Source organism: Piliocolobus tephrosceles, chromosome 5 (genome assembly GCF_002776525.5).
Source record: "Piliocolobus tephrosceles isolate RC106 chromosome 5, ASM277652v3, whole genome shotgun sequence".
Classification (NCBI taxonomy): Eukaryota; Metazoa; Chordata; class Mammalia; order Primates; family Cercopithecidae; genus Piliocolobus; species Piliocolobus tephrosceles.
In genome coordinates, this window is record NC_045438.1 from 152,572,877 (window position 1) to 152,596,311 (window position 23,435).

At 44.5% G+C, this 23,435-nt stretch overlaps 1 pseudogene; it reads right to left on the reverse strand.

Annotated features, from left to right (window-relative positions):
• Nucleotides 1-20,478: 20,478 nt before the first annotated feature.
• Nucleotides 20,479-21,015, reverse strand: LOC111541047 (annotated as a pseudogene).
• Between the last annotated feature and the right edge of the window lie 2,420 nt (nucleotides 21,016-23,435).

The window sequence follows — 23,435 nt, forward strand, 5'->3', positions numbered from 1 at the left end:
CCCAACCTTTGTCCCAGAGAGATATGTTATCTTTTTTATCGTAGTCAGAAAACCAATCTGTCCTCTTCCCTGGAGAGACTTCTATCTTCTACTGCTCTTTGCTCTATAAACATCCTTGGAAAGATAGTCCGGGATAGAATCTACCAGAAGACATGTAGAAGCACCATAGAGAATTGCCCCCAACAATGTCTCCTTATATGGGTGAAGTCTGGACTAATCTATTTGTGTCATGGTTGGATATAGAACTGCCAGCTGGCTACACAATTCTAAGCTCCAGTTAATATTTTTTGGACCAAGGAAGCAAACAAAGGCCTTAAGTTTGGACAAACCTGGATTAGAATCTTACCTCTGTCATTTAACAGATAAGTTATTTGCTCAGTGTCTCTGATCCTCGGTGTTCTAATTTGTAAAATCAAGCCAATGATACTTACCTCATAGTGTTGTCATAAGGATTAAAATATATGTGTAACTGAATACATGTTAGTTCACCACCTAATATTTGATTTTTACTTTAAAAAATGACATTTTGGGGCCTGGGCATGGTGGCTCATGCCTGTAATCCCAGCACTTTGGGAGACTGAGGCAGGCAGAGCACTTGAGGCCAGTAGTTCAAGACCAGTCTGGGCAACATGGTGAAAACCTGTCTCTACAAGAAAAAAAAAATTAGCTGGGTGTGGTGGCATGCACCTGTAGTCCCAGCTACTCAGGAGGCTGAAGCATGAGAATCACTTAAACCCAGGAGATGGATGCTGCAGCAAGCCAAGATCACGCTGCTGCACTCCAGCCTGAGCAACAGAGCAAGACTCTGCCTCAGAAAAATATTTAAAAATAAAAAATAACATTTTGGATTCTCAAATTTTAAGAGACTTATAAAGACGTACAAAGTCAGCTGCCTTTTCCTGTGATTTGGTCCTGTATATTGAAGGAAAGGACAGGAGACGACAATCTTCAAGCTTCCCTAATACAAAAATACTCATTTGTGCCTCTCAGTAACTCTTGGGTCAAAAGATTTTAGATCCTCAAATTCAAGTAACTCTCCAGATGGGAGAACACGTCATCTTTGCTTTCACTTCTCTTGGCTCAGATTACTGCTGATCACCCTCTTCTCTCTGCCTGGCTTCCTCATCCTCCAGTGCTTACACAAACCCTGCTTAATTAGAGTAAATTTAGGCTCTCTATGCCCAATTCTACACAATAAACACCCCAACCTATGGTATCATAGATTTCCCTAGGGAACTTTAACTCAGTATCTCCCTAATTAAACCCGTTTGGGCCACACTTTCTTTGTTTCCTGGCAGCTCTTAGCTTGATAGATGAAGAGACAGCAGAAGACTAGAAAGTTGCACCCTATGAGACAATGCTAAAGCAGATGACTTAATTAGGGGAAACCAAATAATTTGCCTCCACCACTTCATATGATTATTCATAAGATTGCTTTGTTGGTTCCCAGACCAGAAATAAGCATAGAGACCCAGGTGTGTCGTCTGTGTTTTTTCATCCCAGGTGAGCCAGGAATAACCATGTTATTTCTGACAGTCATCAAAAAGAGAAATTTGGGTTTTGCCGCAGACAAGAAAATTAGAGGCAACAGCTCACAGTGGAAGTATCCCGGCAGATTAAAAAAAAATGTTACAGCCTTGTCATCCAGACTGGTTTTCAACTTTATCTCGCATGAGAATTACCTCAGGCTTGTTAAAATTGATTGCCGAGGCCCATCCTCCTGGTCTCTGATTCAGTAGGTCCAGGATGGGGCCTGAGAATGTGCATTTCTAACAAGTTGCCAGGTGATGCTGATGCAGCTAGTTCCGAGTCCACACTTTGAGAACCAGTACTCTAAAGCAGCGATTCTCAGCCCTGGCTATATCATATAACACCCTGGGGGAGATTTCAGAAAACATTTCCTGGTTCCCACCCCTAGAGATTCTGACCTAATTGAATGGGGGATGGGCCTGGGCATCTGGATTCTTAAAAGCTTCCCAGGTGATTTCATATGACACCAGGGTTGAGAGCCACAGCATGTCTAGAAGTTTCCCAGGTATACATGCTCTTCTCCCATTCCCAGCTTGGCAACTCAGGAGGAAGATGGATAGATATAAACAAGGCATTATTACAATCCTCGTTGGATGTAAACAAGTCATTTGAAAGTCAACTGGAAAGTAAAGAAAGAATATCTGCTCTGCTTGGTATTTTCTGCTGGTTAGGGCTGATGACAGCTCCAGCTCACAGTGACCCAGTTTGGAATGCTGGGCTCCCGAGCAAAACATCCCCCCCAGAGTCTTCTTTAATTATAAAATAATCAACTCCGTAGTCCCTCCTCACTTCAACAGAGGGGCTCATTGTGTGGATTTCAGCCCAGTGAGGGGAGGAAATAGCAAGCTGCTCCCAGCAACAGTGACTCTTTTGGGGCCCTTGAAGGGAAGGCAAGGCACCAGTTGGCCAGGACTCATTTACAGAGGGTCTCTTTATTATTATCATTATGAAAAAAGAAATCCTCTACAAAAGAACAATATTTTCTCAAGTCTTAAGTTACTTGTCCTCAGTGTGTGGGTTAAAGTTGAGCAAGTTTAGCCCAGTTCTCAACGCTTACTGCAGAATAGAATCACCAGGGTCATTTACAAAAACAGCCTGTCTCCACCAGGGTGACTAGCTAGTCCCAGATTCCTGGGATCTTCTGTGTTTTAGCACCAAAAGTCCTACATCCTGGAAACTTCTCAGTCCCAGGCATATAGGGACAGTTGGTCACCATGCCCTATCCAAAACAATTAAATCAGAACCCCTGGGGGTCAGTCCTGGACATCAGAATGTTCAAAAGGCCCCCCTGCTCCCCAGGGGATTGTAATGTGAAGCCAAGGGTGAGAACTAGTGGTTTTTAAATTAATTGAAGGAGTGTGCAGTGCAGTGTTTTGGTACTTTCTGGAATTCTCATAACATCTGTATATGTTGGAGGTGTGTGTGTGTGTGTGTGCGCGTGCGCACGCACTGCAGTGCTTTCAAGTGGAGGAGAAATGGGCTTTTCCCAGGTGCATGTGATTTCAGGGTCATTTTCTCAGGACTATTTAAACAATTGTGCCATTTCAAGTGTCACAGAGGCTGTGTCTTTAGCAACCACATTATGATCATTTGAAAATGTTTGGCCCTCATGGAATGTGGCGCTAACAGGTTCACATGCGTAACTCACTAAGCACTTCAAAAGTGGTCAGCAGTGGGTGCGGCCAGTAATCTCAGTCCTGTTTGAAGGCAGAGTAGAGATCACCCTGGGTGATACTCACAGTCTTTTATAAGGAAAAAACATTTTCCACTTTCATGCAGATTTAAAAAGTGGTAATAAGCTGTGTTTAAAAAAAATCTAAACTAAAAACAAATAAAACTACAGAGACAGTCAAGTGGGCAAGAAAAAAAAATGTGTATATATATATATAGCCCACAAGATGGTAGATGGTGCTCTTTCAGGGATAACTGCAGAAATGTTCTCTTACAAACCAATAATTTGATTCCCATTGGAGCAAACCAGGAGACCTTAGCCAGGACAACTTTTCCTCAATGTAAGAAATGTCTCATTCCTGCAGAAGTAGACTATTTGCCTAATTGGTGTGTGCACAACATGCATAATAGTGTGTTGCATCCTATTGTCCAGAATAGGCTGGACATACCCCAGATCAGCACCCCTCTGGAAACTCAAGCCAACAGGAACATGGGGCAGCAAAAGTGCAGGCACTCAGCACCTAGACAGCAGAGCTTGGAAACACAGACTCTGCCCCCAGGAGTTTAACACACAAATGTCCAAAGAACAGCTGGCCAATCAGAAAGGCCAAGCAAATGAAGGCTCCTGGTGGTTTCTTCCTCTCTGATTAATTACAAAAAATAAGCATTTCTATGGAAGAAAGTGAAAAATGAATTTTAATTGGCGGGGGCAGGGTGGCTATCCAACTCCCAAGAGCTTAATTTAAAAAAAATAGTTGACACCTGCCTCTTATGCTTTGGTATCTCAGTTTGGGATGCTAAAACTTGGCAGGTGTATTAGCCTGTTCTCACACTGCTATAAGGAACTATCTACGACTTGGTAATTATGAAGAAAAAAGGCTTAATTGACTTACAGTTCCACAGGCTTAACAGGAAGCATCACTGGAAGGCCTCAGGTAACTTACAATCATGGCAGAAGGTGAAGAGGAAGCAAACACCTTTTTCACATGGTGGCAGGAGACAGAGACAGCAAAGGGGGAAGTGCCACACACTTTTAAACCATCATATTTCACAAGAATTCACTCACTATCAGGAGAACAGAAAGGGAGAAATCCATCCTTATGATCCAATCACCTCCTAGTAGGCCCCTCCTCTAATTCAACATGAGATTTGGGCAGTGACACAAATCCAAACCACATCAAGAGGACAGTATGGCATAGTAAAAATAGCAATGAACTTGGACATTGAAGATTGAGAAGGGACTTCCTCAGAAGGTCACTTGATCTCTTTGAGCCTTCATTGTTTCATCTAGAGCAAAGAGGTGTCAACTGGGTTCAATGACCCCATATTTCTCAAGTTAGGTCCAATCTTGGTAGAAAGGGACGCCACAGTCTACCAGCCATGAAAGGCAGTGTGGTAATTAAGATCACAGACACTAGAGCCAGACCACGTGAGCTAGAGTCCCAGCACACCACTTAATAGCTGTGTGAGCTCAGGCACATTGCTTAACCTCTTTGGGCCTCAGTTTCCTGATCTGAAAACAGAGACAATAACTCTACCCACCTCATGGTGCTATTGTGAGGATTAAATGAGAGAATGCCTTGCAACTGCTTACAACAAAGCCTAGCATATAGGCATGCCTCATTAGTGTTGTCTTATTAATTATAGTTATTTGGCTTATTCAGAATACTACAGAAAAGGAGCTAGATCCTGGAACGTCTTGGAAGCCATGGAAAGGATGATGGAGAAAACTGAAGTTAGTTGTAGGGAGCAAGGTTTTTCCTAGGAGAAATTGTCCAAAATGTGCCACCCGAGTACCTCTGTCTTAATCAGTTTTATATTGCTATAAAGGAATACCTGAGACTGGGGAATTTGTGAAAAAGAGATTGACTTCGCTTACAGCTCTGCAGGCTACGCAAGAAACAGGTGCCAGCATCTGCTCCTGGTGAAGGCCCCAGGCTGCTTTCATTCATGGTGGAAGATGAACAGGAGCCAGAGTTGGCTTGTGCAGAGATCATATGGCAATAGAGGAAGCAAGGGAGAGCCAGGAGCTGGGGCAGGCTTTTTTTTTTTTTCTTCTTCTTCTTCTTCTTTTTAATAACCAGCTGCCGAGGGAACTAATAGAGCAAGAACTCACTACCTTGAGAACAGCACCAAGTCATTCATAAGGAATCCAACCTGTGACCCAAACACCTTCTATCAGGCCCCACCTCCAACAATGGGGATCAAATTTCAACATGAGGTTTGGAGGGGAAAAACATTCCAAGGATAGCATCCTCCCAGCAAGCACATAAAATTCAATATGTGCAAAGCAAATGCATGATCTTTTTTATTCTTTTGGTGTCTGTTTCCACGGATCATCCTACTTGTAATGTACTTAAAACAGTGCCTGGAACATGGAAAGCTGTCAGTAAGTTAGCTGCTATGGTTGGGATGGTGGTTGCTTTTAATATTAATATTAATAACTAGGATAATCCCTAGTCTGGCTAAGAAATAACACCCAACAATAAAGAGCAGATTAGATGCTATGGGTGAAAGTACTCTGCAAATAGGAAGCATTTCACAAAAATAAGGTATTATCTCCCTGCCTCAGTGAAAGTGATTAGACAAATGTTTGTGAAGTACAAACCACGTGCTCTATTTTGTGCAGAAGAAATTGACGTGATCAGTGTTACCTTACCTGAACTTTGATTCTAACAGACTCTTACAGTCTAGAGAAGAATGACTGGCAGCAGCTTTCCTCAAGGCTGAGAGATTTTAACCTGCATGGAATTTGTGACGTCTGTTGTGATCCCGACAATTAACCATTGTAATGTTCACTGAATGAGGCAGTTGACCTGGCCCTCTTCTTAACAGCCTGTTTAAATATTTAGAAAAGAGAATAATGCAACTTGAGAAGTGTGAGGACCTGCTTGGTTTATGACCAGCCAATGCAAACTTGAGTCCGGTGCAGGAGAGCCCGGGGAGGCAGGTCCTCAAGGGCCCCCAGCCTATGGGATGACACCGGGCTCAGTTTTGCACCAAGCAGACGCTTGACACTATGCCAGACGGTATCTAGGCAGCTCCTAAAGCTGAGTAATGAGACTTGGTTTTTTGGGAACCTTTAATTACCAGTCTAATGTACAAATACATTTCTCTCTAGAGATGTTCATTCAGGCACAGGCTTTGTTCAAAAGGAAAAGCAAGCTGCTGCCTTTCCCTGGCTGAGAAGACACGGATCCAGGGTGATGTTTATCTAGGGTTGGGGAAACCCACCCTCCTCCAGCTCTGACACACTCACAGAGTACTCACATTCTTACTGTCTCACCCAAGGACCCATGAAGTCTCTGATGATGTCTGCGGGGTGACTCTCCCATTGTTTCATCTTTATTCTACCAATGTGATGTAAATAATAACTGCGTTTAGAACATTGTTTGGGGCACTATGAGGATTTACAAAGCAAGAAAACATGGAATCAGCACTTTACAGGGGCACTGAGTCTAATATAGAAAGTGAAAAAAAGTCTAATGTAGGAAGAAGTAACATAGTCCAACTGCCTGAACACATTTCTATTTGGTGTTAAAAGGTTTTCTTGCAAAAGATAATGGAAAGGGGCAGAAATAATCATACTACTAGTAGTTATCATTGATTGCATAGCATTTTCCAGACACTGTGCTGGGCCTTCTTCCTAAAATGTCTCTTTAAGTCCTCATAAAGACCCATAGAGTAGGAGCTATTTATCACCATTCCCATTCAGTGACAGTTTTCCTAAGATGAGTTGGTAAGTGGTGGAACTGGACTGGAACCCTGACAAGAAGACTTTATCTCTATACTCTACTCTCTCAGTTTCTTGACATACATCCATTAGTTCATTTGACAAACTTTTGAATGAAAGTTTGAATGTGTCAAGGCATTAGGGCTAAAACATTAGAAAAAGCAAAATTTTAAAAATAACATGGGGCGTGGTGGCACACACCTGTAATCCCAGCACTTTGGGAGGCCAAGGTGGGTGGATCATTTGAGGTCAGGAGTTCAACACCAGCCTGGCCAACATGATGAAACCCTGTCTCTACCAAAAATACAAGAATTAGCTGAGTGGTAGTGGCGTGCACCTGTAATCCCAGCTACTGGGAAGGCTGAGGCAGGAGAATCGCTTGAACCTGGGAGGTGGAGGTTGCAGTGAGCCAAGGTCACGCCACTGCACTTCAGTCTGGGTGACAGAGTGAGACTCTGTCTTAAAAAAACACAAAAACTAGTCCTGCTCTTTTGGAGCTTCCATTACCCACGCACTACATCTGCTACCCCCATGTGGTGGCCCAGGTGGTGCGTTGCTCAGTCTCACTTCAGAACAATCTGCTTGGTGGAGGGGGCTGGTGGACAGCCTCCATCAGCTGCATCTTCGGATTGGCTACAGTTTTGTGCAAGGCCATGATGAACACTGCAGGGTACCAGAGGCCAACCATTCCTGACCTCCTTGGGATCCCCCAATGGGCCATCTTTGCTCTGGAGCTCCCCCATCAGTCTGGGGCTGCTCTCTGAAGTTTCTCCCACCCAACCCTCTTTCCTGCATCTCTCCTGTCACAGGTGTCAGCCCTATATCCTGGTCTGCAGACTTTCCCCACTCACTCCTGCTACTCTCCCCTTTACCCTCTACAATGTTACCCCAATAAATCTCTTACACATCAAACTCCATCTTGACATTTGCTTTTCAGAAGACTCAAACTGGAGTCGTCTTTCACGCTGCATCACTGGGAGCTGCCTGCTTCTGAAATCAGGGATTCAGACACCCACTGTCTGACCACAGACACTCATCCTGCCAGCTTGCATGCTCAGCTTCTCCTGATTCTTCACCTGCTCAGGTCTTCCTACTCTTAACTGCCTCCACCTGTCTTTACCTCCCTATCTGTTTGGCTTAGTTAGCTAAGCCCACAGTCCCTCAGTTTCATCATTTATCATTGGGTATGATTGACAATTTGTGGGGGATGATTATTTGTTGTTAGATACCCTCTTGCACATTGAGGGCATTTAGCATCCCTGGGTCCTGCCCACTAAATTCCAGTATGCTCCCTTCATTGTGAGAACCCAAAACAGCCTTGCCTACTTCCAGACACCACAGCAGGGTGCTACCACCCCTTCTGTCACTGAGAACCCCTGATTTATTCTCTTGTCCGTTTCCCTTGCCTATTGTCCTTTCATCATAGCAACCTGAAAACACCCCAAGCCTACATGACTAGAGCTGACCAACTGCTCCCTGGCTGTGAGCAAGTGCCCAAGAACTGCCAAGCACAATCTTACAGTTGTACAGATTGATCCCACTGTCAGTTCCCGATCACTAATCCCAAACAGGGCCCCAGTGCTGATGGCAATCTAGTGAGCTTGACCTTTCATTTTCCAGGATAACCATTAAGACCTTCTCCACTCTCCCCAAATCTCCAACCCTCACCCCCTACAAACCTAGAAATTTTGTCTGTTACTGCACAGACTAAATACCACAGCCCATCTGTCCTCCCATTCCTGCCCACAACAGCTAATCCCTGATGCATCTGCTGTCTCCGCCTCATCCTTCCCTCCCAGGGCAGTGGAAGAGGTGTTTTCTCTTCTCTCTAGAACCATCTCCCCCGTCTGGAGCCCACTCCCTGCTACATTCGCACAGCCATTGAAGTGTGTAAGCATTCCCTCTCCTCTATCTTCCCTCTCACCTAAGTCTTCTAATTTCACCTCCTGACCATTCAAACATGTGCTGCTTTCTCCCATATAAAAGAAATTCACCAAGCGTGGTGCCTCACCCCTGCCATCCCAGCACTTTGGGAGGCTGAGGCAGGCGGATCACTTGAGTCCAGGAGTTTGAAACAAGCCTGGGCAGCATAGTGAAATCCCATCTCTACAAAAAACACAAAAGTTAGCTGGGCATGGTGGCATGCACCTGTGGTCCCAACTACTTAGGCGGCTAAAGTGGGAGGATCACTTGAGCCCGGAGGCCAAGGTGCCAGTGAACCATGATAGTGCCAATGCACTCCAGCCTGGATGACCTGGATGACAGAGCGAGACTCTGTCAAAAAAAAAAAAGAAAGAAAAAGAAAAAGAAAAAAACACGCAAAAATTCATCATTTAGATAAAATATGCAATGCTACCTCACATAACACCTCACTAATGTTTCATGATGAGGAGTGACTTAGCCTGACTAAAGATTTTTTATAAACTCCCCTCCTTTAATCCTTCATCACTTCCAGAGATGGTTAAGCCTCTTTTAAGACTGCCTCCTCTCATGGTGTCTATTTTCTTATCTCTCCCTCACCCCTGGACCTCCCTAACCTGACCCTATTGTCATCACTGCAACCAAACCTGCTCTTTCCAAGGTTACCAAGACCAGACTCCACAGGCACATTCAGTCCTCAGTTTGCCTGACCTCCTGGCAGCACTTGCCAGGTTCATCCCTTCTTAAAGAACCACTTTCTACCTCTGGCTTCTATAACACCAACACCTCCTGGTTTCCTCCTACCTTCTTTCCGTCTTCCCGTGATGGCCGGCTTGCATTTCTAATCACCTCTCAAAAACTGGTGTTTCTAAAGCTTTTGCCCCAGGGCCTCCTTTCCTCTCATCCTTCAAATACTTTCCTGGAGATATCTCCCAGGATGATCTCATTCTATATCCTCATGCTAACAATACTCATAAATTGCCAGCCCAGTCCTCTCTCCTTGACCCCAGACCTGTATCATCTGAGTGCCATGCATGTATTTGCACCTGCATTTATTGTAGGCTCTACAAACTCACTACTTCCATACTGGTTAATTTTCAGTTGCTGAGAGCGTAATGCATTATAGACATTGTAAGCAGAAAGGGGCTTCTGCAGGAAATTGCCTGCTTAGAAGTTGTAGGAAGGACTGAAGAAGACCATAGGCTTCCAGGAATGGCACCCAGAATACCACTGCAGAATTAACCCTCTAGGGGAAGTTCTATCTTTGCCACAGGCAGGAAGCTAAGGAATTAGAAACCTGTTGTTCCAAATGTAGGCCTAGCTCTCATGCAGACGTCAGGCAGCTATGGCCTGAAGTGTTGGAGAGTCATTTAACTCGCTAGATTTGCATCAGCAGAATGGACGCCCCAGGCTCTGCTGCCTCTTTCTCCACCTGACTCACTTCTGGATTCAAGACACATGCGTGTGTAGCTGATTGAGGACCTGAACCACATTTGAGTCCTGAATTGTAAAAGGGTGTGGGGAATGTTGTTTTGGCTTTCTAGACTCCATAGTGGGAGGTGGATCATGAGAAGGAGCATAGAATAGAGGTCAAGTGAGCTAGTCTGCAGTGTCCCGCCCAATATCTAAGAGCTCATGGTTTCCCCAACAGATACCTTCACTCCTAACATCCTCTGTTTCTGTAGAGTGCGCCCCTCCACCAGTTGGTCAAGTCTGAAACTGGAAGTGATGCCCCTGCTCTATTCTCCTCAGTCACACCCAGGTTGCGCCAGTTCCACACCTAAATATGTTTTGATTCCTTGTCACTTACCTGTTCCACATCTCCATCATCTCTCACCTGAACAACAATAACAGCATCTTAGCCAGTCTTTCTGCATCCATCTTTGCCCTTCTCTAATGCCTTCTCCACAACATAGCCAGAGAAATCTTAGGAGAAATAAATATGAACATAACACTTCTCTGAGGTTTTGAACCTCAATGGCTCATCATTTAATATGTGTCCTCCGTGCAGGCAGGGACTAAGTCTCATTGATAGCCACATGCAACCCCTGAGCCTAACGCGGTACCTGGCACAGAGTAAATATTGTTGTTTTTGTGGCAAAAGGTTTTGCCCTTTTCTAGCCAAACAACTCCATCTACATCTGGTAATCTGCAAGGTTTCTTACTGTATGGTTGTAAGCAGTCGCTTAGCAAGAGAAGTGCGGCAGTTAACACTGTGAGTCAGACTGCATCCTTGTTGTGTGAAGTTAATTTCCCAAGGTAAAGTTGCCTCTTATAAATGAATGTATTTTCCTTCCTTCCTTCCTTCCTTCCTTCCTTCCTCCCTTCCTTCCTTCCTTCCTTCCTTCCTTTGGTCTTACTCTGTCACCCAGGCTGGAGTACAGTGGCATGATCACAGCTCACTGCAGCCTCAACCTCCCGGGCTCAAGCAATACTCCCATCTCAGCTTCCCGAGTAGCTGGGACCACAGGAATGTGCCACCATGCTTGGCGAATTTTTGTAGAGAAGGGGTTTCGCTGTGTTGCCCAGGCTGGTCTTGAACTCCTGCGCTCAAGCAATCCACCCACTTTGGCCTCCCAAAGTGCTGGGATTACAGGTGGGAGCCACCACACCCGGCCCTTATGCTCTTTCCTTTTCCACTCTACTTGGCCTCTTTTCTCTCCCCTCTCCTACCCCTTCTTATTTAATATCCATTTTCTTGCAACCTAGTGGAAACCTACAGGGCCCTGCTATTGGCCCTGCTCCCCTGGAAACCAGGGATTTTTGTGTCAAAACTTGCACTGTATGAGTGAGGATTAATTTAATGCTTCTGTTATAAAATGCTCTCCTTCCTCCCGCAAGCTGTTTTCATCTGAAACTTGTGCTCCATATCTCAAGATTTCGCTTAGAGCCAGGATTCCTCCAGCCCCAGACAGTTATGTACTATGGTGGCAGTTTCTCTCTGACAGTGTTTTTTGGAAAGTCTTTTAATAATCCCAAAGCACATTGTTGGAATCAGACTCAGAATGTCCCTGGAGGAATAAACAGGCTGTGAACAGGCTTCAGAAGAAAATGGCAACTTTGTTCTAAGAATTCTTACTTTTACATCATGATCAAAACAGTACCTCATCAGCACCAGGCACACACAGACGTGTGGGCCACAGGATGCCTGGAGGGAGGGATCCTGAGATGTTCTCACGGTGTTCATCAGCCTCCTGTGTGGAACCACTGCCTGTTGCTTCTTAATCTTTTCTTAATCCAATCTCTTGGTTGGATGTTGCTCCAGAAGGCGAAAGCAAGCACAGGAGCTAAAGGATGCCAAAAGATTCGAAAGGAGCAATGCTCATCTCCTGCTTTTATACTTATTAACATGATCTACAGTGGATGCTTGCTCCTCCTGGCTAAGAGGGCTGCTTCCTGCAGCTGGGAAGAGACTTCTTCATCTTTGGTGACTTCCCTGCTCCACTTCTTATAGCGGGGAACCTTGTGCCATAAGCAGAACTCTCATGCATTTCTTCTAAACACCTTGAGTTAAAAGGTGTGTGTGTCCTTTTAAGGTTAGGTGCTATTTGATGACCTTTTAGTTTTCTGGGACTCACCTATTAATTTGCTAAGGTAAGGTCATTTACTCATGCATTTACTGTTACTTTCATCAATTCATTTACAAACAGTTACTGAGTACTTACTCTAAACTCTACTGTAAGAATCCATCGATAAATAGAACATGATCTAGGCTTAAAGGTGAGATACAGACCCTAAATCCCGGAATTATAATACAGTATGAAAAGGGGTCCCCTTGGAATGAGTATGGGATGTGATCAGTGTAAGTGCACATGAGCAGGACACCTAACCTAGTGTTGGGAAGGGAAGGGAAGGCTTCAGAGAGGATGTAACCTTGAAACCAGGAGCTAAAGCACTTGATCAGAGAGATCCTACTCAGAAGTCCAGGGCAGGTTTGGAGTCAGATGGGCTGAGTTTGAAATGCAGTTATATGGTTTGGATGCTTGTCCCCTCCAAATCTCACGTTGAAATGTGATTTCCAGTGTTGCAAGAGGGCCCTGGTGGGAAGTGATTGGATCATGGGAGCGGATTTGTCCCTCTCTGTTCTCGTGATATTGAGAGAGTTCTCACGAGACCTGGCTGTTTAAAAGTGTATGGCACCTCCTCCCTCACACTCTTGCTCCTGCCCCTGCCATGTGATGTGCCTGCTCCTGCTTCACCTTCTGCCATGATTGTGAGCTCCCTGAGGCCCTCACCAGAAGCAGATGCTGCAGCCGTGTTTGGTACAGCCTGCAGAACTGTAAACCCATTAAACCTCTTTTCTTTTCTTTATTTTATTTTTTTTCTTTCTTTCTAAACATTATCCTTTCTTTTAAAATTTTACTTTAAGTTCTGGGATACATGTGCTGAATGTACATGTTTGTTACATAGGTATACATGTGCCATGGTGGTTTGCTGCACCTATCAACCCATCATATTGTTTTTAAGCCTCACATGCATTAGGTATTTGCCCTAATGCTCTCCCTCTCCTTGCCCCCAACCCCACAACAGGCCCTGGTATGTGATGTTCCCCTCCCTATGTCCATGTGTTCTCCATCGTTCAACTTCCACTTATGAGTGAGAACATGGGGTGTTCGGTTTCTGTTCCTGTGTTAGTTTGCAGAGAATGATGGCTTCCAGTTTTATCCATGTCCCTGCAAAGAACATGAACTCATCTTTTTTATGGCTGCATAGTATTCCATGGTATGTATGTGCCACATTTTCTTTATCCAGTCTATCATTGATGGACATTTGGGTTGGTTCCATGTCTTTGCTATTGTAAATAGTGCTGCAATAAACACTTGTGTGCATGTGTCTTTATAGTAGAATGATTTATAATCCTTTGGGTATCTACCAAATAATGGGATTGCTGGGTCAAATGGTATTTCTGGATCTAGATCCTTGAGAAATCACCACATTGCCTTCCACAATGTAAACCTCTTTTCTTTACAAATTACCCAGTCTCAGGTATTTCTTTCTTTTTTTTTTTTTTTTTTTGGAAAGGAAGTCTTTCTCTGTCACCCAGGCTGGAGTGCAGTGGCATGATCTTGGCTCACAGAAACCTCCGCCTCCCGGGTTCAAGCAATTCTCCTGCTTCAGCCTCCTGAGTACCGGGATTACAGGTTCACGCCACCACGCCCAGCTAATTTTTTGTATTTTAGTAGAGACGGGTTTTCAGCATGTTGCCCAGGCTAGTCTTGAACTCCTGAGCTCAGGCAATCTGCCCGCCTCGAATCGCAAAGTGCTGGGATTACAGGCGTAAGCCATCACGCCTGGCCTCAGGTATTTCTTTATAGTGACACAAGAATGGCCAAAAACATCCAGCTCTATCTCTTCATGCCTGGGTAGGTGAGGCAAGGCCTCAAGTCTTACTCAGCAAGCGTAAACTGAGGATGTCACACCACTGTGAAAACCACATGAGACCATAGTCTGTTTCAGTCTTTCACAAACATGGTGGTGTTGGCAGAGAAGATCTCAAAGTGACCTATAAGGCCCTGTGGAATTTGGTCCCCCTTTACCTCTGACCTCAGCACCTGCTACTCTCCCCTCCCGCCTCCCCTGCAGCTCATCAGGCCCTTTCTGTTCCTCAAACACTCCAGACCTGCCTTTCGTCTCTCTGGCCTGGTATGCTCTTCCCTAGCTAACTGCATGGCATATCTCCTTGCTTCTCTCAATGTCACGTTCTCACTGGGGTCTTCTCTGACCATGATGCTAGGTGGAATAATGGCCTTCCAATGATATCCATGTCCTAATTCCCAGAACCTGCTACCTTACGTGGCAGAGGCACTTTGCAGTCATAGTTAAGCTAAGGATCTTGAGATGAGAGATGATCCTGGATAATCCAGGTACGCCCATTGTACTCATGAGTCTTTACAGGAAGGAGGCAGGAGATAGAGTCAGAGAAGGAGATATGATGATGGAAACAGCATCAGAGAGAAATATGAATCTGCCACACTGCTGGATTGGAAGATACAGGAAGGGGCTATGAGCCAAGGGATGGGGGCAGCCTCACAAGCTGAAAAAGTCAAGGAAGTGGATTCTCCCCTAAACCTTCCAAAAGGAACACAGTCCTGCCGACCCCTTGATTTTAGGACTTCTGAGCTCTAGAACAGAAAGATAAAAATAAATTTTTGTTATTTAAGGACTGTGTTTATGGTCATTTGTTTCAGCAACCCTGGGGAACTTACCACTCTATTTAAAACCATCTCATTCTTACCCTCTCCTCATTCCTCATTTACCTATTTCATTTTTCTCCATAGCCCATGTCATTATCTGACTGTAATTTTTTTTTTTTTTTTTTTGAGACAGAATCTCACTCTGTGACCAGGCTGGAATGCAGTGGCACGATCTCGGCTCACTACAACCTCTGCCTCCTGGGTTCAAGTGATTCTCCTGGCTCAGCCTCCAGAGTAGCTGGGACTACAGGTGCACTCCACCATGCCTGGCTAATTTTTGTATTTTTAGTAGAGATGGGGTTTCACCGTGTTAGCCAGGATGGTCTCGATCTCTTGACCTTGTGATCCACCCACCTCGGCCTCCCAAAGTGCTGAGATTACAGGCGTGAGCTACTGTGCCCGGCCCTGACTATTATTTTTATGTTTCACATGTTTATTTGTTTATTGTCTCTTTCCTATCACTATAATAGAAGCCATGAATCCAGGACTTTTCTACATTTACTCTCATATCTCTGGGGGCTGGAATAGTGCCTGGCACACAGCAGGAACTCAATGAACGTGTGTTGAATTAATGAATCAATGACCCTCCCCTCCTTCCCTGCATTTCCACGATATTAGAAATGAAGGGATCAGACTCTTTCCTGATGCTGTATTAATAAGTTTAATTAGCGTAACAGTAATTCACTCACTCGTACCGTACGTGAAGCTGCCAAAGCACCTTTGCTGTGCTGCCAGATGCCCATGCTGCACCAAGTCCATTATTGACTGAAATGATGGCTTCCTCCTGCAAACATCTGCAACTCCCTTTTCCCCCACCCTCCTGAGGCCTCCTGAGGCCTTGAGTTTTTACTGATTATCTCAACAGTGGGTCAGATCAGACATTTAAATGCTGCTGAATTTTACCCACGGTCATCTAGAGAAAGAGTTTATATCTGCATCTACAGGCAACTTCTTTTTCTCGCTTTCTCTCAACTATTTTTTCTAGAGAGTAACAGCTCACATCTATTGGGGGCTTACTATGTGCCCCCCCCCCCCCCCGTAAACTATCCTAAGTGCTTTATATGCATGTTTTTTTAATCCTCACATCTGTGACAGAGGGACTCCTATTTGGCCCAGTTTTGCAGATCGGAAAACTGAGTAAGGGAGAAAAAACTGATTTGCTCACAGTCATGCAGCTGGGAAGGTCTGAGCTCAGATCTGAATCCAGGCAGTCTTGTGTCAAAACTTGCCTTACTAATTTCTTTTCTTTTCTTCATAAACCAAAGAAAGAGGTTTATTGGAGTTACAGTTCCATGTGGCTGGGGAGGCCTCACAATCATGGCAGAAGGGGAAAGGCACATCTCACATGGCAGCAGAAAATAGAAGAAAGCTTGTGCAGGAAAACTCACCCTTACAAACACCATCAGATCTCATGATACTTACTATCATGAGAATAGCATGGGAAAGACCTGCCCGCATGATTCAATTACCTCCCACCAGGTCCCTTCCACAACACGTGGCAATTCAAGGTGAGATCTGGGTGGGGACATAGCCAAACCATATCATTCCACCCCAACCCCTCCCAAATCTCATTTCCTCACATTTTCAAAACCAGTCCTGCCTTCCCAACAGTCCCCCAAAGTCTTAACTCAGTTCAGCATTAACTCAAAAGTCCACAGTCCAAAGTCTCATCTGAGACAAGGCAAGTCCCTTCCACCTATAAGTCTGTAAAATCAAAAGCAAGTTAGTTACTTCCTAGATACAATGGGGGTAAAGGCATTGGGTAAATATAGCCATTTCATATGGGAGAAATTGCCCAAAACAAAGGGCTTACAGGCCTCATGCAAGTCCAAAATCCAGCAGGGTGGTTAAATCTTAAAGCTCCAAAATGATCTTCTTTGATTCCATGTTTTGCATCCAGGTCACGTTGATGCAAGAGGTAGGTTCCCATGGTCTTGGGAAGCTCTACCCCTGGTTTGCCTTACTAATTTCCACCCCTGACTTTTCTTTCAGGAGGATCCTGACAGATCACATCCTGTTTACAAAGTCTTTTTTTTTCTCCAACCAGTCCACAGATACATTTCCCATGCATTCTCTTGGGGTTTTAAGGGGATTAACAAATAACACCCTTCTCTTCAGAATCCTAATTCAGAACTGTCTTAGTCTGTTTGTGCTGCTGTAACAAAATACCATACACCAAGTAGCTTGCAAACAACAGAAATTGATTTCTCACAGTTTTGGATGCTGGGAAGTCCAAGAGCAAGGCAGATTCATTACATGGTGAGGGCCACTTCTTGGTTCATTGATGGCCATTTTCTCACTATGAACTAACATGGTGGAAAGGGCAAGGGATGTCTCTGGCACCTTTTTTATAAGGGCACAAGTCCCATTCATGAGTAATCTTCCTCCCTGACCTAATCACTTCCCAAGAGCCCCACCTCCTAAAGCATGATACTGGGGATTAGCATTTGACCCATGAACTTGGATGGGAGGGACACAAACATTCAGACCATAGCAAGAACTGATAGAGAGAGAGAGAGGATCCAATAGGTGGAGATCAAAATTTGAGCTTCATCCTGATGAATTCCAGGTTAGAGGATGTGGCTATGGTATAAGTGACGAAGCAGGCCTGTGAATACTTCAACTATACTGCTCCCTGACTCTGCTCCCCAGTCTAGACTTTGGGACACTCCACATGAAAGAAAACTCTGGTCTGCAGAGCTGACACTTTTGTCCAGCATTACTGCTTCATCCTGGACAGAGACAGAGAGAGACAGGAAAAAGTCAAAGCTCCAGGTGTTAGGTTTCAGTCTTTGAACAGCACCATTCAATTGTGTTCATTTTGGGTGGCTGCTGTAACAAAACTGGGCGCCTGATAGGAACAGGAACTTATTCCCTCATAGCTCTGATAGCCAGAAGTCCAAAGTCAAGGTGTTAGCAGGACCACACTTCCTTGTTCAGCATCTAGTGGCTGTCAGCATTCTTTGGCTTACGGTTACATCGCCCCAGTATCTGCCTGTGTGGCCATACTGCCTTCTGTTTGTCTTCTCTCTGCATGTGTCTCAAATCTCCCTCTGCCTCTCTTTTATAAGGGTGCTTGCAATAGTGTTTAGGGCCCACCTGGATGATCCAAAGTAATCTGTTACAGAGTGAATTCCATCCCCCAAAATTCAAGTTAAAGCCCTGACGATCCCTGACCCACAGTGTGACTGTATTTGAAGATAAGGCATTTTAAAAGGTAACTAAGGTTAAATGAGGTTATATAAGTGGGGCCCTACTTCGACATGACTGGTATCCTTATAAGAAGAAGAGACAGTAGGAGTGCCCATGTACAGAGGAATGGTCATGTGAGGACACAGCCAAGAATGCAGCCATCTTCAAGTCAAAGAGAGGTCTTCAGAGAAACCAGCCTTGTTAGCCCGTTGATGTTGGACGTCCAGCCTCTAGAACTGTGAGAAAATAAATTTCTGTTGTTTAAGTCCCACAGTCTGTGGTATTTTGTTACAGAAGTCCTAACAGACAAATAATACCTCTTTATCTTGGAATCCTTAATCACACGGCAAAGACCCCTTTCCCACATAAGGTAACATTTACAAGAGCCAAGGATGAGGACTTAATATGTTTGAATTGCTATTATTCAATGTACACTGAAAATCATGAACACAAGCCGTTAACTCATATCTCCTCCTGGAGTGGAGTGGATAAGGAAAGAGACAAGAGGTGAGGGCTGTGGTTACTTGCTGATCTAGTTGTAGTCCAGGGAATATGAGGAGCAGGCAGTGAATGCTCCCCCAAGTGCCACCCACAAACCACTGGTGCACCAAAAGTTTTCTGTTTATTTATATCCATTTGGAGAACTCCTAACCTGATGTCTGACATAGTAAGTACTTAATAAATAATAGGTGCCCTCCCTGATTAAGCCCATTCCTAAAAATCTGCTGAGCCAGATTGTCTTTCTCTAGCACACTCACAACCACTTCCCCTTTTCAGCACACAAGCCCTACCCACCAAATCACAAAAATGGAGGTGAGAAGACCTAGTAGAGCCTGATATACGAATCTTGCCACAGAGTCAGAAATCAAGGCAGTAAATGACCAAGGCTGGAATCTACCTCCAACAGGATCACAATTGCTGAATCAGCAAATAAATGTTTTTTGAACTTGGTACTTGGCACTTGGCATTGTGGCATTGATAGTAAGTCAAACAGACATGGTCCCCAGCCTATAGCAATCCAAAGTCTAAGACAGACAGGATTGATCTGCCTAGGCATGGTAAGAACAGGGCAATAGCTGTCATGTATTAACAAGCTGTTACAAGCTTGTGTTTGTAACACCCAAAGCACAGATTAAGTAGAAATTGCCTTTAAGTGAGTTTCTGGGAGGCTTATACATTGCACAAGGAGAGGAGCGAGTTTTTAGTTTTTCCTGGCATAGGCACTGACTGAAATCAGGAGTGGGATCAATTATTAGTTCTGCCTCAGCACCTCAGTACCCTTTCTCCCACACCGCCTTCCAAAGTAGCCTATATCAGAATGGTGGGAATTCAATAGATTTTGGGGAAACAAATGAACCATATTTTTTAGCATCTGCTATGAGCAAAGCACTAGGCAAGCTAGAAAACACCAAGCAATATAGACTCGGCAACCAACAAGAGCATGTTGAACCCCTAAGTCGGTGTCACGGGTGCAAATAAATAGCTGATCTGCTAGCCATGTGGCCAGAACCAAAAAAAAAAAAAAAAAAAAAAATTACAAACCCAGGCATCCAGTCCTATATGTAACGTTCGGTGCTTTATCTGTGTTATCGCTACCCACGAATTAGGTAGTATTGTCTCCACCTTAAAAATGAGGCTGGGAGACTCAGAATGACCATCACGAGCAACTGCCATTTGTTGAGCTCTTACTGCATGCTAAGCAATTTCAGTCCATCGTGTCAAGTCCCTGTGTGGTAATGCAGTAGTTAAGGAAGCAGACTCAGGGAGCCAGACTGCCTGGTTCAAATCCCAGCTGTACCCCCTTGACAGTGGGGTAACTATGGGAGAGTTACCCCTGTGTGCTTCAGTCAAGTTATTGGAAACGGGATAATAATACTACCTAGTTTAGAGGATTGTTAAAAGGACCAAAGGAGTAAGTACATATAAAGCAACAGTACCTATCCCATGGAGGACACTTGGCAGACACTAGTAATCTCTGGAACAGGTTTTTTTTTTAATGTTAGAAATTTCTTCATTATTACTTATTAAGCACCAGCTTAATACTGCAGAAAATTTCAGATCACCCTTGATAACTCACTTTCTTTTCCCCACCCAAATTCTTGATCAAAAGTTTTTCAAGTAAAGACATGCTCTTCTCTCTTCTGTATAAAACTTTATGAAATAAAGGCAAAAGGTTGTGTACATCTTAATGGAAAATGCTGCCCAGGGCTCTGGAGATGGTGGCTGCCCTGGCTCCCTTCACTGTCCAGGTCCTGAAAGACTCTTGTTCATGAACTGTCTCTTCACAAAGCAAGTCCACCACTTGCTGCGTTTACTATTCTGAGGGTCAAAAACTTTCTCACAAAGTCTCAGTCCAGTCTCTTGCCTTAGCTATCGTAAATAGGCTCTCATCACTTCATTTTCCTGTTTGTTTGCAGGTTTGGCATAAATTGCATTAAGTGGAAAATGAGGCTCTCCAGGAATGGGAAAATTAGTAATTCCCAATGTATACATTTCTTTCTTACCTTGGATTTTGGAATTGTACTTTTGGAGTTTCTTCAAACACTCAGAAATGTAGAGAGTTACATATTTCAAGGTCCTATCAGCTTCATTCTTAATTTCATAGTTTTTGAAGAAGACATTGGCCTTGAAGTAACAGATGGCTTCATCCACAATATCTGTATCTTTTGTCTCTCTGGGGGCAGGTCCTTTGAATTGGCTTCCGATGGGTCACAGTGCCATGTTTCCAGTGAGTTTGGTGTCAAGGCCCATGAGAGAAGAGTGGTAAGCCAGCATCTTGGCAGCACCTGGGTTTCAACCCAGAGGATCAGGAATGCTAGAATAGGTATTTTTGGAGAGAGGTAGCTGAGGTTTTGGAGGCTTATTAATGCCCAAGGTCACACAGATAATAAGAGGAGGGAGCTAGGACACGAAGCTGCTGCCTCTCACAGCTAATACATGGGAGAACCAAGCTTCACACCCCAACTCTACTATGCCATACAGACATGCCTTGACCGGTGTCCTGTCCCACAGATTGTTGATGGTAAACCTGGGATTAGAACACAGGCTAGCTCTAAGTTTCTCTCCTCAAATTCCCCTTCTCAAATCCCCTTCTTATCTCGGCCCACTCTGGCTTTCCCCGGATAAGACCCTCCTAGCACGGTGAGCTCTTGAGGCCCTGCTTCTAACCACATGAATAACCAGCGCCCTCGTGACCAAAGCTGCCATCAGAGCCCTTGGAGACCTGCTCTAACTTTCTGCAACTCAGCTTTGATGTTTTAAAATTACCAACCGTTTTGAGAAATATGCAAAAACATGGTGCTAAATATGTATAATATACAGAGAAATGACAGGTCGTTGCTCTCAAAATTTTATTAGTTAGTAGAAGAGATAAGCAGGTACCCAAATAACACAGAAGCATGAGGAAGGTTGGAAGGGAAATTGGAAGGGGCTGAGTATGGGGGGACAAGCCTACCCTTCCATGGCCTCCTAGTTCTGCTGTGGGATGTTTGGGCTCACAGAGCCTCCAGGTCTGGGGAGAGTGGGAAACAGGCTGCTTTTCAGTTCCAGTCCTGTCCCCTTAGGAGCTGGAGCACGCTGGGACCACTAGGGACCTCCCTTTAAGACTTCTGAATGGCTTCAAGGACACTGGGGTCACAGAACAACGCCATTTGGCAGATGGCAGAGGCTGCCTCAGGGAAGGAGAAAGGCTGTTTCTGATGCCAAGCCAGAGATAGAAAACATTTTCTCTGAGTTAGAGAATGGGAAATGTGCCCCGATCTGTTCGGAAGCAGCGAATTGGCCCAATATCCCTGTACTTCCTCATCATTTGTAGGTCATAGCCCCATTTGAACTGTGGACCAGTGCTGCAGAAAAAAGAACCTGGGCTCATACGACACATTGCATAACTCCTGTAGTTTCTCAGATGCTTTAAAAGCCATCTATGGATTCCCAGGGGGGGTCCACAAACCCAAGGTTAAACATCCCTACATGAGGTGGTTTTTAAAAATGTCTGCAAACAGAGGAATTTTTAGGGCAGTGAAACTATAACGGTGGATACATGTTATTATGCATTCCCATGAAATGTACAACATCAACAGTGAATGCTGATGTCAACTGTAGACTTTGGGTGATGATGCATGGGGGGGGGGTTCATCAATTGTAACAATTGTAACAAATTGCAACAAATGTATCAATTGTAATAAATGCACCATTCTGGTGGGGGGATGTTAACAATAGGGGAGGCTGTGCACGTGTGGGAGCAGGAATTACATGGAAAACCTCTGTACCTTCTCAGTTTTGCTGTGCACCTAACACGGGGCTCTGAAAAATGAAGCCAGCCGGGCGTGTTGGTTCACACCTGTAATCGCAGCACTTTGGGAGGCCAAGGCAGGAGGATCACTTGAGCTTAGGAGTTTGAGACCAGCCTGGGCCACAAAGTGAGAAGGTGAGACTTTATCTCTCACAAAAAAAATTTTAAACACTTAGCCAGGTATGCTGGTGCACACCTATACTACAGACCCAGCTACTTGGGAGGCTGCAGCAAGAGGATCAGGATCATTTAAGCGCAGGAGTTTAAGGCTGCAGTGAGCTGTGATGGCGCCACTGTACTCTAGCCTGGGTGACAGAGTGAGACTCTGTCTCAAAAAAATAAATAAATAAATAAATAAATGTATATATACAAACATACACACACACATATACATATGTATGTGTATAATAAAGTCTGGTTTTTGTTTTGTTTTGTTTTAAGAGACAGTGCCTCACTATTTTGACCAGGCTGGTTTCAAACTCCTGGACTCAAGTGATCCTCCCACCTCAGCCTCCCAAAGTGCTGGGATTACAGGGTGAACCACTGCACCTGGCCGAAGTCTGTTTTTAAAAACAGTGGTGGCAAATTATTTGATACTCCTCCCATTCAAAGATAAAGTCTATGCCCCTCATCTTGAATCTGAGCAAGCTTGTGACTGCTTCTACCAATAGACCTTGGCTTCCAAAGCTAGTTCATAAAAATCTACACAGCTTCTACCTGGTTCACTTAGTCTCACTTCAGGGATACTCCTCTCAGAATTCAGCTCCATGCCAGATGGAGAGCCCACATGGAGGCACTGTGTAGGCAGTCCCAGCTGAGCCCAGCTTCTATGGGTTGAACTGCATCTCCCTAGAAATGTTAAAGACCTAATCCCCAGTATCTGTGAATGTGACCTTGTTCAGAA